Raw genomic sequence first — 16,634 nt, 5'->3', positions numbered from 1 at the left:
CTTAATGACTGATGGCTGCACTTCACCCTGCCCTCTCCTCCCACGGATCTCAGGTGCTGCTGAGCCTGCCCCAGCTCCTCCAGGGAAGGTCTGGAGCCAGGGTGGGATCTGACCCTGAAAACCCCTGCAAAGAAAACCCCGGCCTTTGGAGAAGGCAGATGTGAAAAAGCCTCGATGGAGGAGGAACATGTCCCACGCTTCCTCCTCCACGGCAGGATTACACCCATGAAGGTGGGACAGCAAACATGGAGTTATCCTGACCTGTCGTTCCTAATTTGGAAACCAGTCATACTCCCTGAGAGTTTAGACTTTGAAGATTGACTACTATTGATTCTTCTGCAAGCAAACAGCCCAAGCTGGCAATCAGTCAATAATAAGCAATTACTCGACAGCCTCTTATCTGCAGATGCCAGCCCAGACAGCTCGATTTGTGGAGGCAGCAGGTCAATAAATCAAAGCTGTTCTCAAATTTTAAAATATCATCATTTAAAAACCCACCCAGCCTTCAAACTGGCTGGAAGAGCAGCCAGGTCAGGGAGATTCCTGCAGAACATGTGGTGGCTATCACTAATTTACAGCACAGGAGATAGAACGTGGTGTGCTGAAATCCACCCTGACACTCCTTATCTCTCAGGAGTAGCATGAGTGGCAGCTGGATGAAGATGATGAGAGGGAGAGGAGAAAGCAAAACCCTTCTCCTTTGAAAAATGACTTGCAGGGGAAAAGCAGAGCATGGCAGCCTTCCCAAACACTCACCAATCCCTGGGACACACCTTGCTGCTCACCAGGAGCCTCAAACCCCAACAAAAACGTGTTTAACACCACCAAGACGGCAAATTAATGGCACCTCTCTTATCCCCCTGCTGTGACCTCGGGGCCCTGGGTGTACAATTAATCATTTCATCCCAGGAAATGTGCTTCCCTGCTTTCTCATGGCCTAAACACAACACAAGCACACGAGCCAAAGGCTCCTCTTGAGCATTTCAGTGTGACCCAGGGGCGAGGGTTTAAACCCAGCGGTGCCAACAGTGCAACAAAGAAAACCAGCTGAAAACTCATGGAGGCTTTTATGATCTCAGTGCAGACTCCCTTTACAGGCTCATTTATATGAAAAGAGATAAAGATTGCCTATTTAATTTGAAAAAGACTGAGCACGCAGCTGGAATGCCAGCCCACTGCAATGGCAACCTTCTATCTATCTATCTAATGTATCTATTTATCTATCTGTCATTGCAAGGGCAATCATAACCTTCCATCTAGTTCTGGAGACTCCAAAAACTCTGGTACCTTCCCTGCTTGTCCATGGCTTCTTGCACAAGTCATGGAAACACCCCAAAAGTACCAAAAGAACAGCATAATAAGCATAAAAAGGGGTGACCCACTGGAAACAAGATCAATCCCATAACTGGTACTCACTCTTCATACTCCATTTGCCACGAAATTCAGGTATCTGAGGATACATTCTAAATGTCCTCAGTCTTCAACACTTTTCAGTGGTCTGGGAGGGAAGGTTGGGTGAAAGGCAGCAGATAATGGATTATTTCAACTGTACTTGGTAGTTGGGACGGACTTCTTGAGGGGGAGCCTACTGAGGTTTTCACTTCCATCTACACACGGTGCACTCGGGTCCTTTCAGCAGTGGCTGGGCCAGCAGGAAGCTGTGGGAAGCTGTGGCCAAAATCTGAAAAGGATTTCCTCTCTTCTTACCCACAGAGCACCTATGGGTGGCCTCTACACTGCCAGCCTTGTCTGCAGCACCCTGGCAAAGCACAGGAGAGCACTCAGGAGAAAAAAAAAGTGTTAAATGCATCTTCCTGTATCACTCTCACCATTTACAGAGAAGCTACAAAATGCCAAAGCAGCCGACGGGATCCCACAAACTGCACTGCAGAGCACCAGTGGCTCCTGAGTTTTGCAGGAAACCCACCAGAAAGATTTTCACACAATACCTGCAGTCTTCTGATATAAAATATGGACCCTTTTCCTTCAGATGAACAGCAGGTCAGTGCATCCACGCCGTAAGGACAGTCCAGTGGCAGCACAGCTCTGGGGAGGAGCCTGCAAAGCTGCTGGAGTTGCTGAGCATGGAAAACATTATTTATCTGCCCAGAAAGGAGCTGCCTGCCATGGGCCTGGCTCCCACAGCCCCACTCGAACCTGTGCTGTTCTACTCCACACAAGGAAAATAATGCAGCAACTTCACAAACCACAGCTGTGGCAGTAACACAAGACTCTTTCTCACCTTTTATGACAAAAGCAATGCCAGTTGCAAGACAATAAGATATCACAACCTGCCATTCATCCTCCCATCTCAAGGCACAGCCATTCCATACAAAAGCTGGAGATCACCTGTCGTGCTCTGCTTCCTTCTTTCAAATGCAGCATTGTGTTAGCACCAGGATCCTGCTGCTTTGGGGCTGAAAGTGTTGCTAGAGCAACAAAAATGCTGGAAAGTAGAGCAGAGAACAAAAGGACTCCACAGCCCCACCGAGGATGTGATCAAGGAGACAGCAACAATGTAAAATGGGACCAGGAGACCTCCCTTGGAGCAGGGAGCTGCTATCTCCAATCCTCTGCTGGGCAGAATGGTAATTTAGCAAGGAGATCATGCCAGTAAGAAATTCCAGCAGCTCAGCCCCACATCTGCTTCTTATCAGGAGCCCCATGACTGACCAGGGCACTGCTCCTCTCCGTGATCCATCCTTTCATGCCCAGCACGAGGATGCCACTCGCAGCTGACTTTGGCGCACAGAGGCAGGAATTAGGAACAGACTTTTCTGTCAAGGCAGAGTAAATCCCTGCTTGCATGTCCAGCAGGTTGTCCTTGCAGCAGCAGACATGGTCAGAAATCCAAATGAGGTGCAGAAGTTCACTGGGCTGGGTAGACACCATCAGTCTCTTCATGGGATCCCACTGCACCTTGCAGGCCTTACCAGAGTGGCCCTTGATGTAAGGAACATGGATACTTTAGGAAACAATCCTCAAAGCAAACTGATTCAGGGATTCCCTTTGTCCCTTCTGGCACCTTCAGCATGGGGACACTGCGCCCAAGGTGTGTGGAGAGCGTCCTGATCGGAACTGTCACCCCCTGGAGCTGGGGAGGGACAGACCGCAAACACCAGGCTGCTGTGTGATGATGGCAACCCACTGCCAAAACCCACCCATGGAGGGTTGTGTTTGCTGCATCGGGCTGCCTGCAGCCCAACCCTAATCCTGGAGAACTTTGGAAGAGCTCAGAAGATCCTTCACACACACTTGGAGTCATTTGCTCTGCACTGGTCACAAGGATCTGGCTAACTCTGATTTGTCTCTCAAGATAAAAAAGCACTGTTTAAGGGCAATCTTTGTCATGTAACAAAAACTGTCCCTCTGTGCCTGGTCTTCCTGTCACCTGCACCAGTGGCTTTAACCCTGGGGCTGCCAACAGCTTCCAGAAAGCTCTGAGAGGAAAGTGAGCCCCTTGCAGGAGTCACATTTGCTACATGGGATTACAAACCACTCAGACAAACTAAGTGGCAGCATCAGGAGAAGTCCTGGAGGTGTCTGGCTTGAAGTATAAAAGCAAAAAAACAAATCCTTTTTTTTTTCAAATCTTAAGCAAATCCTTCAGTGAAGCTGATGAAGACACAAAAATCCTCAGGGTGGCTTATGAAATGAGGACCAGCTTCGGGGAAGTGAGGCTCAAAGCCGGCCTCACCTCCTTGTGACCACCTGCACAGGTTACAGACCAAGCAGCAAAGAGGATGAACAGTATTTATCCACCCTCTGGATTAAAATTCAGAGGTGGAGAAGTCACATGAGCTGCTGAGGATCCCAGCACCGGACCCTGCCTGGCGCTGGGAACAGATGGCCAAGGCTGCCAGAGCGAGGCTCCACACCTCAGGAAAACTGAAGGGTTTGCTGCAACTTGATCCAAGGCCCTGATATCCATGGCTGTGGCTGTGACCTTCCAAACCAGCCCAGTATCACTGCTCAGATGTCTCCTCGTGCCTGCTCACAGCTCTGGGAGAATCACGGTCCCCACCTCTGCTCTGCTCAGCAATGCACCTCTCCCATGGCACACAGAGCACTGGGATGTGCTCCAGCCTCACCTCAATTGGCACCTACAGCCCAGCTTTTCAATTCCAAAATAGCTTCTTCCCCATTTTACCAATAAAACAAAAACCACAGCGAAATACAAAAAAATTCAAACAGAATGACAAATGCTGGATCTGTATCATGTAAAAAAAAGTACTTTACTCCAAGGACCTGAACACTAGTCCAGCCACAATTCTGGCAACTTTTTAGCCATCCCTGATAAAGGCACCTTTATACATGACAGTTCTGTTGAGACAGGTCAAAGTTAGACCAACAGAAATGCTCTCCTGTCACACCTGTGTTCAGTAGCCTGAACGAGCCCCAAGACTTCCCACAAAAAACTTCAGTCTGGGTACCAGCATTATACAAATACAGTCCTCATCAATAGCTGTTGCTTTCAAAATGCAAAGGAACTGCCATGATCATCCTGTCAATTATTTCCACAAATCCAGTGGGTAAAAACCTGTAACTGAGGGGAAAACATGCCACATCTGCTTCTTCCTGGCTTTCCTGCTCTGCTGAGGAGGGCTGGGAGGAGCCCAGGAGCCCATCCAAATTATCTTTATGCCATGGAAGTGGCTCACTTCACTCAGCAAGGCTAATTTTGCCAGCAAAAACTGCAGCCACGTTCAAGCCATCCAAGACACCCACACAGCGTTCCGAGGCAGCATTCCTGGATGGAGGCATGGCTCACACCTGCCCACACAGCCAGGGCCTGGACGTGCAGCCCTGTTCCCAGTGTCTGGGCCATTGTGTCACCACAAACACCTCTCCCTGCACTGCTGAAAGCTCTGGCATAGTATTCCTGTAATAATTAGTGATTATTACTCTGCAGCATTAATGTTTGCAAGTCCCAAAGCCTCCTGTGTGGCCTCGTTGGGTAATTCCAGAGCAGAGCTCTCAGCAGCACAGCCCTGATCCTCTTTCTCCTGCTTTGGGTCTGTGCTGGACCATGGGCTATTCCCCCATATAGCTCAGCAACTCCAGCAGCTTTGCAGGCTCCTCCCCAGGTCCATTCAAACAACCCACGCCACAGGTAGATCCCCCACCACACTCCTGAGAGATGGCAGGGCAAAGAAAGGGTTTTTAATCTGATTTTGGGCACCACATCCCTGGAGAAGCTGCTGCTGTCACATCAGCAACTCAGAAGATGCATTAGAAAAGATAGAGATGTTAACTGCTCCTCCCAGCAGCTGCCCAGACCAGCAGGCCGTGATGTGATACAGCCTCCTGTGGGGAGGGACAGATGTGCCCAGTGCCACAGCGCAGCTGGGGAGCTCAGGGGAGGAGACACAGCACCCAGATAACAGCAGCAGTTACAGGGGATTAGCTCTGAAACTCAGCTTGGGAAAACTCACTGCTCAACTCACATGGAGATTAACAATCATTTTGATTCAAGTATTCCCATGGAAAGAAACTGGATGAGCCACTGTGGTCCTTCCAACCTGATTGATTCAGTGATTCTGCAGCTACCCATTTTTTTGGGGATTCACTTGCAGAGGTGGCCTGTGCCTCTCAGTCCCTGGGCAGCAAGGGAAGAACAATCTGTTCAGACACCCAGGGAGCAGGGAATGCCTGGCAGAGGCAGGAAACCCTCTCTTTCCTCCCCGGGTGATGTGACACGCAGGGATATTTCCAGTTAGCACAACCCTCACCAAGGGCCAAACCTTCACACAGTTCTGATAATGCAGTGAGAAAACAATCCTGGCTGATTTTCCTTCCGTGCAATTTAACTTCTAGTACTGAATATAACACGCTCCTTCCCACTCCTGTGCCCAGAGCCAAACAAAGCCAATCTGCTGGAGAGGGAGGTTTAAGTAGGATTTAAGAACTGCCTTGAACTCCTGGTGGCAGCCCACGACCGAGTGGATCCTACCCAGGCTGAGCAAGAGACTGCAACCACATGGGTTTGTCACATGTGGAATAAAAGAAAGCACAGAGAACTTGTGCCAAAACATTTTAAGGGCTTTTTCTCATTCAAAAAAAAATTTTTTTTTTTTAATTACAAAGTAAACCAGCTGCACCAACCAAGAGAGCAGGGTTTTTCCCAGGGTTTCTGCAAGGCCAGATGCAGCCTGTGGCTAGGAGGATGCTGCACTGTGACACAGCAGGGCAGGGGATGCTGGTGGGGGGACCCAGCCCTTGTGATCCCCTCCCTGCTTTCCTCCACTCCCCTGCCCTGTGAAACCAGACCTGAACCTCCAGCTGCAACTGCTGTGCTCTTGCAAAGCCACGTAAAAAAACCAAACACAACAGAACAAAAAGGAAAGGTCACTGAGGTGACACTTTCAATTTTGCTTTAGAAAAGTCCTTGACAGGTTGTCAAAGTGGATTTGTTTATTAAAAGTGTATTTTTCCTAGCAAGGAGCACAGAATGTCTGTACAATAGGTGCCATAATTGCCCAGGTTTGTTAATAATTGCATTGGCTGGAACAGAATGCATTAGCCTAATTTAAGAACAAAATAAGACCATATGAAAGATCACAGATCCCATTTTCAAGGTGAATCCGAGGCTGCTATCACAAGTCCAAAGAAGAGGAGCTGGACATTCAGAGTCACACTGGCTTTGATCACAAATAGATCATACTTTACAAAGTGCTTCTAGAAGTTCTCTATTCCCTTCATCAGGCCTGGCCATGATGTCAAGGAATAAAGCCAAAAACCAGAGCACACATAATAGTGACCATTATGTAACTCGCCATCTCTTACCTAATGAAGATAATCTGTACATTTAAAAATTAACATTCAGCAGTTCTTCAACACTTCCAGTTAAAGGCTTCCAACACCAAGTCAGGCCTTTGAACTTTGGGAAAATATTACCTCTGTTTTACAGATGGGAAAAGCATCACAGGCAGCAAAACCTCAACCAGCCTTGCCGGGACACTTCTTTCACTTCTTTTGTTTAAGCTGCTGACTGCCCCATTGCCTGGGTACGCTGCAGGGAGGCTGCTCTCACTGCAGCTGATGGCAAATCCCTCCCTGACTCCTGTAGGTTTGGATCAGGTCCCAAAACTCTTTTTAATATTATACTCCCATCTGGGTAATCTTCTGTCTTATGGAGGGTCAATGCTGCAAACGCTGCTTGCACTGAAGTCCTGTTATCTGTCTGCACTAATTCTGCATAGACAGCACCTCCTCAGCCCTCAGCTCAGACAGCACCACACTCACCAGCCCCAGACACAGAGCCAGGAAGCTGCCAAGAGGGAAAAAAGAAAGCAAAACCCACAGATTTACCTTTTCTCAACACTCAACCACACAGTCCAAGCGTCATTTCGCACATGGGACCACGCTTCAGGAACCCTGGGCCACAAGCAGGTTACGCTCTGCGCTTGCAAAACACCCTCCATACTTACAGGGCAATAAAAATTAGCTTAATTAATAATACATCAGCAAGGAAATGTTAACGAGCACCCAGCGGGGGAGCAGGGACTGTTGTCTAATCTCCTTGTGTGGACTGCTTGCTTTGGCAGGGATCAGCAACTGCATCAGCATCACCATGGGGCAGGGAGGGCTCTGAGTCACCGGGGACACACGCAGGAAACGTTTACATCGCTCTTTAAAGCAGACACTGTTGCATCAGGAGTTACTCTTGGCAGCCCCACGCCAACTTCCACTTGTGGAGTTTTGGTCATTTAAAGAAGAATTTCGGCTATCCCTCGGCATCCAGTGTATAAATACACACAGACACGGGGCATCCTCCTGCAGCTCTTTGGACACATCTGCAAATTCTGCAGCTCTGCCCACGCCGGCCTCGAGCTTCTGGGTCACGAGTGGGGGGGGACCAGATCAAACCTCCCTGTTCTTGGGAGGTCACTGGGAATATCCAAGCCATTTCCTTAGGGTTTGCCCACCCTGGAGAGGCACAGCAGGCTGAGGCTCATCCCAAGGCAGACAATGGAAATCCCCCCTCCCAGCTGGTTCTCCTCCCTGTCGCAGGAGGCAGCTTGGGCACCCCACAAGTGCCAGCCTGGGGGTCACAGCCCCAAGGCAGCCCTGGAGGGGATGGGCTCCAGTGCAGCGTGGGGAGGAGGTTTCCTGCAGCCAGCGGAGCAGCCGCCGTTCCTGCCTTTCATCGGAAGCGTGACTGGGAACAAAGGCCCGGTGAAGAAAGGCAACTTGGCTGGTGAAACTTCCAGCACTGGCCAAGGCCCAGACCTGACGGATCAACCTCATTCCTCATCACCTCCTGCCCTTCTCCTCCTCCTCCACAGCACTGGGATCACACTGGGTCGGTGCTTCAGCCCACACGCTGGCTGGGGATGGGGTTGGGGATAGGGATGGGGATGGAGATGGGGAGGATCCGAGTGTCCCATGTCATTCACACAGCCTCAAACCCCAGTTCCAGGTCAGACACGAGCCACAATCCCAGCAGCAACAGCCATGGAACGTGCACGTCCTCCCTGCACAAAGCACCAGCATCTGCAGCAGGAGGGAAAATGTGGGGCTGCTGTCACAACAGGGGCAGGAGATAAATGATATCTATAAAGCAGCCTCTGTGAGGGCAGTCTGGAGGGCTGAGAAAACATCAAACCAAGAAGGTTTTAATGAAAGTCATAAATGATTAAGACCAATGTGCTCTTATCAAAGGCAAACTCCTAGAAACACAGGAACATAACCAGATCACCGGCACAAAGGGCACCTTCTATAGGGAAGGAGACAACAAAACTCACAAAAAAACCCCAAAAGAACTATGAGATAGGCATGGAGTTCACTGTGTGTGGCAGAAATCTTAAAAAAATCTTGAAAAAAACATAAGAAATATAACTTGCAGTTCCTAGAAACCAGAGTGGAAATAAAAGACAGAATATGATCCCCCCTCGCTGGCCTTTCCCAACGCTGCACGCCGGAGGCTGCGCTCACTCCTGGCGCTGTAAATTCCCAAACTCAAAGCAGACGGATCTGCAGTTTCTCTGCTCGCTGGTGGCATCTCCCTGGTGCAGGGGGATGTCGATTAAAGGACAGCCAGGATGGTCACCTCACCTCTCCACACACGCTACCGGAGCTACAGGAGCTGGCACCACAGCAAGAGGAAATATTCCAGCTCATCCGAGGGCCATCTTTAAAGGAACAGTCGTTATTTGTCCTCAAAGTGTGGCAAAAGGGATTAAATATTCCAGATGTCACCTCCAGGCCCGACGGGACACCTTATAAACAATCACCTTTGCATACTAAGAAGGCATTAAAGCACCAATCTGAATCCAGCCTAGCAAGACTGAAAAACACCCTTCCTAACCCAAAGAACAAAAGGATTTCTGGTGTATGGGATTCACGGATCCTTAACATTTAAAACACAGAGCTGACAAAAGCCATTACAAACAAGTTTTCAATCAGAAGCACCTCATGTCTTGGTTACCAGTTTAGCAGTGGTGCTTTTTGCAGAGCCTTCTGGGTGTTGATTTAAGCCATCAAATATTAATAATACTCTTCAATTAATAAAATATTCAGACCCATGTTTTATATTCTCATAATCTGGAGGTTTATGTGCAAACTGGCAGGATCCTACATGGAACCACACACACCAGCTCCCAGACCATTGTTGATGCTTTCATCTCCCAAATACATTCTCTTCTTTACACCTCCAAACCCACACTTGACAGGCTGTGAATTTGCTGCCAAGCCCAGTGGACATAAGAAATACACCAAAACAGTAACTTAATTTCTCAGGTCCCAAAAATGCAAGTGACTTAAACACCCATCTCCTATTTAGTGCAGGTCCCAGTGACCTCCAGGCTGGAGGTGCTGCCCCTTGAGATAGCAAATCCTCTTCAAAAGGCAGGAGAAGACTCCAGCACCTTCCATGAGTCCCTTCCATGTGCCTAAAGCAAAACTCACAGAGAATGAACTTCAGTCAAAGCAGCCTAAAAACGTGCCTTGGGTGACACCCCAGGAGCTGAGATAATCAAGAGAAGATGAATTAAACTACAGGAAAGAAAAAGTAAAATATACACAGGGCTTTTCCACCCAGCTGCTCCCACCTGGGCTGAGCTAATCCAGCATCAAACCTGGAGTCAGTCTGGAGGTTGGGCAAAGCTTTGGAATCACAGATTTGGGACATTTGCATTCATCAGACACCAAGGAACACCACGTTTCAGTAACTCCCTCCCAATCCTGCAACAGGCATACTTTCAATTCCCAAATCAGCAGCTGGATGAAGCATGTAATTTTGAAACCCATTAATCCTTTCTAAGTCTTCTACCACGTGCATGTTTAATTTCCCACTTCTTGAAACAATATTATGATTTTTGAGAGAAGCAGAGCTTCTGAATGCTCTGGGTCAGCAGTATGAAACATCCCCAATTCCCACTGAAGCTGGATAAAGCATTGGGGGTAATTTGCCTTTTGGCTTTGAGCCTGTGGGAGAAATTACCTATTAAAACTTCCTCTGAAACTGCAAGGATTGGAAATGTGCAACTGGAGAGGAAGAAGGTAGCTCAGATTCTCAAGAAACCAGGACTTGATGCTTAAAAATGAAAAGAAGGAGGGAAAAATTTATTTCACTGCACTCAAGGCTGTACTGAAATGCACCTGCAGGTCACGGCCAAGAGCCTGGGGAGACCAGGGCTCCTTTTTGCAAGACAACACGCTCAAATCCTTCTGTCCACATCTGCACTTGAGTTCCAAATTATTAAAAGTCTGCAGCAGCACTCTGAACAACTCTTACCCCAGCCAAGGCCCCAGCACAGCCTGTTGCAGCTCGGACACCTGGACTGCCATTCCCTCTCCAGGGAGGTGCCCTGGTGCCCTGCTCCCTCTGGCTCTAGGGATGGCTCAGCCCATCAGGTTGATCCTGGCTGCCCCCTGCTCTCAGAAGCAATAAACATCTCATTCCTCCTCTTTTCACCAGCAAGGGCAGCAGGAGCAGGCAGTGGTGCTGCAGCATCCCAGGGCTCCTGGACTGACTCTCCCCACACCAGAGAAATGGGCCTGCACTGTCTTTGGCACCACTGATCCCCACTCAGCTCAGCTCCCCAGTCTCTGCTGCTGCTGCAAATGCTGTACTGAGCTCACAACACCTTCTGGAGCAGGTACAGGCCCAGCTGACCCAAGGATATGTAATCACTGTCATTATTTTTATCCCTGTTCGCACAATTTCACATTTCCCTTAAACGCTAAGTCACTTACCTGGCTTTATTTTGAGTTTATCCATGTCAGCCTGGTTATCTTGCTCCATATTTACTTCCTCCCCAGCTGCACCACCTGCAAATTTCCTCCCTGTCCATGTGCTGGCTCTGCAGGATGATCAGCCTTATGCAAACAGAAGTGGACCTGAATTTTCTGCTCTGCCACTCAGCATCTCCCTGTCCTGAACTGACACTGCGTCCGAGAGCTCTCCTGCGAGAAGGAGACACTGAAAAAGGATGCATTTAATATTGAACAGCCCATCCCCACTCCCAAGCCAGCCCCTGGTACACACAGACAACTCAGGTGGGCTCACCTGGCTCAGGACTGCCTGCACCATGAGCCAGGCAGCAGCTTTGAACCATCCCAGATGGAAACCCAGGCTGAGACGGAAGCAGACAGCAAGACAATGGTGGGGATCACGCTGGGCATTAAGGAAACAGGAATCCTCTTGGAGCAACATTTTCCACTTGAAGAGGGTATGTTGGATGTGCTTGATACTTTGCTATGCTACAAAGTTTTACTTAAAAGCAAGAAAGCATTTCTATTTCAGACACAGAAGTACCACAGCGAGCGCTTTTCCAAACAGGGTTTGTTCCAGGTTTATGAACTTCCCAGAGCCAGGAGGGCCACACCAAACTCTTCATTCCCTGTTGGATTTTCTTTACCACTTCAACCAGACTCCAGCCATCACCAGTGGGATGTTTCTACCCACACAGCCCCACACCAAGGGAGGACAGAGTCACAGGACTGCTCCCTGTTCCACCTTCGTGGTGATCTTTGGCTTCCACAACAGTCAGGAACAGGGAACTCTCCAGCCAAATGTGTCTTGAAGCACCCAAACAGACTCCTTGAACCTCTCACAGCCCTGCACAAAACACAATCCCCTCTCACCTCCTCCTTTTCTGGGATGCAGTGATCCAAACCAACACTTTGCCGGGAAAAAGAAGAGGGGAAGAGCATTTCTGGGGTGGAGAGGGGAAGGGACAGAGAACAAAAGGCCAAAAGGCCAGGCAAGCTGATAAAGAGCAAAGCCTCGGACTGGCGTTCCAGATCATTCCCTGATCATTGCAATACCAGCTGTCCTCGTGCACATTTGGAAATGGCACTGGTTCAGGGATGCTCGTGCCTTCCTCACCTGGCCCAGCTGCTCCAAGGGGAGGCATTCAGCTCCAGAGACTCCAACAGGCTCCCTCCATGCAGGAGCTGCTTCTTTTCCTTGTTGCTGTGGGGTTTTTGCTGGTAATTGCATCTCTCCCAGGGCTTCTGCTGACACAGCAGTGGGAGAGCAATTGCTTTGTATTCATGGACAGAGAATTAAGTGGGCAAAACTTCCCAAATGGAGACCAAGGCTCTGCTTTGGAAAGCAAAAAATAAGCCACCTTGGTCTGGGATCACCTCTAAACTAATAAAGCTGCATCCACAGCAAGGACTTTTATTACAATTTCAGCAAGAAGAAATGAAGAATCATCCTCCCCAGCCAGCATAATTATATTGGAAGAGTTTATTTAAAGTATAACCCAGGCCTTTGATTCTGCCTCGACTGACAAAACATTCTTCAGATGCTCTCTTAAGTCACATTGGCTCAGTCACATCAGCTTAGCACAACTGAAGGGCACTTCTAAGGCTTTCTTAAAGCTTCACAAGTCGTATTTGCTCATTCCGTTATTATTTAAAGTTTCTCTAGATGGAAGAAAAGGATGAGTTCCCCACAGGCCTTTGCTAGCCCATAGCATGTGAGAATTCATGGAAAAACTAGAAGTTAGCACCCATTTGACAGCGGGTAAGACTTTGCCAGGGCTGTGGGTAATTATAACCATGTTAACAAAGCAACCTCCCCAACTTCAGGAAAGTTCTAAAACCACCTTATGAGTATCAGAGAGGGGGGAAAAAAACCACAAACACCTTCTTTCCCTGCACAAAGACACAGTTAAAATGTATTAACCTGGTGCCCCGGGAGAAATGTAACACCAGTGAAAGCCAGGTGTGCTGCCCGCGTTCAGTGCGGTGTGAACACACCTCGGTGCACTCCGGATCCCCAGGGAAGCAGCAGGACACAGCTCTGAGGAGGGATGGTGGGGCTTGGAGTGCACCAGGTTTTCCTGAGGTAACTGATTTAAACGGGATGTGAATTAAAAGCCACAGAGGCCTCTCCTGACTGGCGGGAGGGAATGAGGGAGGGCAGGCCTGAAAGCAGAGCTGCATTGTGCGACACCTGCCAGACAAAGAGTGGGAATCTGCAGCACTTCCCTCCCTGCTCGCTGCTCCAAGGCACTGCTCCTCAGCTCCTGGCTGCTCCTGTGATCCCTCCTGCACTCAGCACCTGCCACAGGAGCCTCTCTCCAGCCAGAGCCAGGGAAATGTTGTCCCTTGATGCCATGGGGAGGTCACTGAGCTGGCAGGGGGCTCAGCAGAACTCCCAGGACCGGCTGGAGGGGGATGAGAGCTGGGATCAGAGCCAGGGCAAAGCCTCAGCATCACAGCTGGTCTGAGAACTGCTCAGCCCCAGCACGGGGAGCTGCTGGGTGCTGAGTCCATCCCAGATCCAGCCGGGAATCCTGCCCGCTCTGCCGGCTCGTCGCTTTAGAGATCAAAGCTGCACCTCCAGAAAAGAGGTTTTACAGATCCGAACAGACGGAAGGGAAAAAATGATGAAAAATGCAGCGTGACTTCTGAAGGGAACCACTTCACTCAAAGCCACACACGCACCTCGCTTCCTGCTCCAGCCTCCCCAGGTTACCACGAGCCCCAGGAAAAACATCACAGCTTGAACTTCAAACTGCACCTAAGAAGTATTTTAGGAAACACACAAACGCAAGGGCAGCTCTTCACCAAACTGATGCACACTGGAGGAGAAGCATCAAATCTGATGAACATGCACCATCACAAAACTGGCTGAGCAAGGCTCAATTCCTCAAAACTCAACTCCTTAAATTTTAAGCTTTAGTACAGTAGGTCTAAGGCACGTAACAATGCCAAACTGGACTGGATGTAAGATATCTACTAAAGAAAACCAACAGCAAAATCAGATTTCTCTGCAGCCTCGTGGTTCCTGCACCTAAGGACTGCAGCACAGCCATTCCCCAACACAGAGATCACCTGGGGCAGGTAACAGAAGAGAACAACCACTGAAGGTCACAGGATTTAGCAAGAACTTGGTGTTTAAAGGGATTCTCCCTCACCCATCATCAACACTAAGATCTGTCAAGAAGCTGTTCTAGACTGGGAGTTTTTGTCTGGAGTTCAGTGACCACCAGCAGAGTTGTCTGCAGGTGGTTGGGCACTCCCTGCAGACACACAGACATCACCTTCCCAACCTGTCCCCTCCCTCTTTGCTGGGAGCAAGGATCTCCTCCCAAAAACACACCTCTGCACCTCTCTTAACCAAGTGAAACAATTCCGTGTTGCATGTGGCAGAACACCGTGGATGTGGGATGTTTTTCCTTGCTCTCCCACACCAGCACTGGGGAAGCAAAGAGCTTCTCCTCCAGTCCCCACATTCCAGCCTGACTTACACCAACTTCCTCCCCTCTGGCCTCAGAGGGGTATAAGCAAGATGTGGCCTCAGACAGAACTGAGTCCATGGGGGAGGGGAGGAATTAAACTCCAAATGAGTCACTGTTCCCTCCCCATAATCCACAGCAACATCTGTGGATATTCTGCCTGACTCCCAAGAGCAGTGGCTCTTAATGCTCTGCACACGGGGCAGACCCAACCAGGGCTCCTGGGAGATGCTTCCCAAAATAAAACCTGTGTGTCTGGAGGGTTAGGACTGACCTGTACATCAGGAGTTGATGAGTTATGAGCCAACTCCTGCCCTAGTTACAGCCGTGCCACTCTCCTGGAAGCAAAACTGCACCATGGAGTCACAGAGGCACTCAAGGGCTGATTCCTCTATCACAGGGAAAAATTAACACTGATCCTCTTCAAAAGCACAAGGGAAAGGCACCAGGATCAGGCCAATTGTGATGGAACAGAAAACATAAAGGAAGCCTTGGACAATCTCCCAGCAACAATGATGGGAATCCTGTCTGAGTAATAAATCCAGGCTGTCTGCAGCACTTTCAAAGCCCTGCCAGTGTCACCTGCGTGGCCGTGCCACAAACTTCACCCCACCCAGGGCAGACGTTCTGGGCCAGAGCACAACCTTGTCAACAAGGTACTGCAGAGAGAGAGAGCTGGGAGAGACAGCGGCCAGCCTGTCACACCTGGGTGGCCACAGATCAGTCACCACACCTGGCTGCGGTCACCAGCAGCCGCTCAGCCCCAGCTCCGGTTGGTCCGTACACGAGTGTGCACCTGGATCACAGTCTGAGTGTGATGCACACCTGGATGACAGTCTGTACATAGGTGTACACCTGTATTACAGCCCATGTACAACCGTGCACCTGTGTTAGTCTGTGTACAGTGCACATCTGTATGATAATCTGTGTATGACATACACCTGAACTACAGCCTGTGCGTGACTGCACACCTGTATTACAGTCCATACACAAGTGTACACCTATATTATGTATGTAATACTGTGTATGATGCACACCTGGACCACAGCCTTGCATACAATGCACACCTGTATTACAGCCTGTGAACGACTGTACCCCTGTACCGCAGCCTGTGTGCGATGCACACCTGCACGACAGTCCCTGCACACCTGTGTCACAGCCCGTGTACGATGCACACCTGTCCCATCACCTCGTGGCTCCCTTCGTGCACGAAGGCTCAGCACCAGCCCGGCTGCACTCCAGTGCTCACCGGAGGGCACGGACTTACAGCACCTCTGTATTCTCTCGCCCAGCCGGGCAGGGCTTTGAGCCCGGCCCGAGGAGCGGTGCTGCAGCCCTGCGCGCCCTCGCCTCCCTGGGCACGGTCACAGCCCCGGCCGGCGGCCAGCCCACGGCAGTCTCGCGGGGGCGACGGGGCCGGGGCCCGTGTGCCCCCGAGCCCGGCGGGGCGACAGGGGCTCTGAGGGGCTCTGAGGGGCTCTGAGGGCACAGCCACCCCCGGCCCGGCTCCGGCTGGCACACGCATCCCTCGGCTGCCCCGTCCCTGCGAGTGTCCAAGGCCAGGTTAGACGGGGCTTGGAGCAACCCGGGACGGTGGAAGGTGTCCCAGTGGGACTGCACGAGCTTTAAGTCCCTTCCAACCCAAACCGTTCCATGACTGATTCTACATGCCCAGTGCGGCAGGGCAGCCCCGGCCCCGCTCGGGAGCAGCCGGGCGGCCAAGGCCAGGTTAGACGGGGCTTGGAGCAACCCGGGACGGTGGAAGGTGTCCCAGTGGGACTGCACGAGCTTTAAGTCCCTTCCAACCCAAACCGTTCCATGACTGATTCTACATGCCCAGTGCGGCAGGGCAGCCCCGGCCCCGCTCGGGAGCAGCCGGGCGGGTCGGCGCGGCCCAGGGGAGGCACGGAGCTGTTACTCTGTTCGGAGGAGCGC

The 16,634-nt window shown here is 50.4% G+C and overlaps 1 protein-coding gene across 1 annotated transcript in view; it reads right to left on the bottom strand.

Moving 5' to 3' along the window:
* The window catches only part of EHMT1 (euchromatic histone lysine methyltransferase 1), a 110,831-nt gene extending 99,437 nt beyond the window's left edge, over positions 1-11,394 (bottom strand). The window contains exon 1 of the mRNA XM_017740305.1: positions 11,200-11,394. The gene's annotated coding sequence lies outside the window, so the exon portion shown is untranslated. The remainder of the gene's footprint in view (positions 1-11,199) is intronic.
* Between the last annotated feature and the right edge of the window lie 5,240 nt (positions 11,395-16,634).

Source organism: Corvus brachyrhynchos, unplaced genomic scaffold (assembly GCF_000691975.1).
Source record: "Corvus brachyrhynchos isolate BGI_N302 unplaced genomic scaffold, ASM69197v1 scaffold305, whole genome shotgun sequence".
Classification (NCBI taxonomy): Eukaryota; Metazoa; Chordata; class Aves; order Passeriformes; family Corvidae; genus Corvus; species Corvus brachyrhynchos.
This window is presented reverse-complemented; position numbering and strand designations above follow the sequence as displayed.